Source organism: Trichechus manatus, unplaced genomic scaffold, assembly GCF_000243295.1.
Source record: "Trichechus manatus latirostris isolate Lorelei unplaced genomic scaffold, TriManLat1.0 scaffold00103, whole genome shotgun sequence".
NCBI classification, from domain to species: Eukaryota; Metazoa; Chordata; class Mammalia; order Sirenia; family Trichechidae; genus Trichechus; species Trichechus manatus.
Window position 1 is genome coordinate 1127188 of NW_004444039.1, and position 1428 is coordinate 1128615.

At 44.0% G+C, this 1428-nt stretch overlaps 1 protein-coding gene across 1 annotated transcript in view; it reads left to right on the plus strand.

The window, feature by feature from the left end:
• Positions 1 to 1220: 1220 nt before the first annotated feature.
• Positions 1221 to 1428, plus strand: part of HIVEP1 (HIVEP zinc finger 1) — a 165872-nt gene continuing 165664 nt past the window's right edge. Inside the window, exon 1 of the mRNA XM_023737445.1 lies at positions 1221 to 1333. The gene's annotated coding sequence lies outside the window, so the exon portion shown is untranslated. The remainder of the gene's footprint in view (positions 1334 to 1428) is intronic.

Consider the following 1428-nt stretch of genomic DNA (forward strand, 5'->3'; position numbering starts at 1 on the left):
TCAGTCACTGAAAATCTTAAGGAGCACAGTTCCACTCTAACACCAATTGCTTGGACTTTGCTAAAAGCCAGGCAAAACATCACCCACATATTGGCTCTCTCACCTTCAAGCTATTTCCTTTGCCTGGAAAGCTGTTCTCAGACCACTGCCAACTCATGAACTTTTTCTCCTTCAAAATCCTACCCAGAACTCACTCTCAGGATGGAACTTTCTCTGATGACCCTGTCTTCCACCCAATCCAGGAACTTCTCAGCAATCATGCTAATAACTCTGCATAACTTTAGTTGGCTCTGTTTATAAGATTCTTCTTGTATCTTCCCCCCTCCTAGGTATTTTTCCATATATTTATCCAGTCCCCATTAATTTGTAAACTCCCAGAGGGCAGGGCCTTAACACGGGCTGGTGTTGGCATAAAATGGATGTGCAAGTTAGGACTGACTGGCAGACGGACAATCCTTTCTTACTAATGTGTTAAAACAACAACAACAAAACTTTGTTAATGCTCCTGATGGTCCTGTAACTGCTAATATATGTAAAAATGTATCCAGTTTCTTTTAGTGTCCAGATAAATAAGATAAAATCAACAGCTACAAGTTTTCCATAATGTGAGGGAGAAGGTGCTGGATATTTTGACCTATAAGGGAATCTACAGTGTCAGCAAGCTATGTTATTATGGAGTTTATTTTCTTCAGAGGTATGCTGCTGTTTCTGCAAAGCTGTAGGACTATCTCAGAAGAGAAATTACACATACTTTCAAAACCTGTGATTTAAACACCGAACAAAGCCTCAGAAAATATACACTATCACCATACAATCGGTTTGTGCTAAGAATGGGGGAAAAATGGGTCTAATTTTGGAGGCGTCTATATAATGGATCTAATATGGCTCTAACAGAAAATACGTTATCCAGGATTACTAGCTAGGTAGATTATTCATTTCTATCCAGCGCCTTTCCTTCAGGTAACAAAGTGAAGCCAGTGCAAACGCCCACTTTCTCACTGGGGTAAGAAGTGGGAATCCTTTACCGTGGCCACCTGCTTCTCTCTCTTCGAACCAGCACATAAATGGCCAGATATCTGTGTATCTTGCTCAGCGCAGACTCTCAGCATAAACCAACGTAGGCGGTGCGCTAGATAACATCAAAGCCCCAGGCAGGGACCAGAAAAGGGGGGGGGGGGGGTAAAAGCGGCGGAGGGAATGAAGCACCTCCCCCTAGCATTTCCTCTCACGCCCACTTCCAACCTAGGAGGCTTTTGGTTTCTGCTTTTGTTGTTTTTAAAATTAAAAGTTAAACCCAGGAAGCTTTGAATCAGACTTTTGCGTGGCACTTCGGGTAAGTTTGTCTCCGGCTCTTTTGGCGCCTGGCTTGGGGCGAGCTGGGGCGTGGGGCAGAGTTGGCAGAATGTGCGGGTCAGGTTTTGTCGCCGG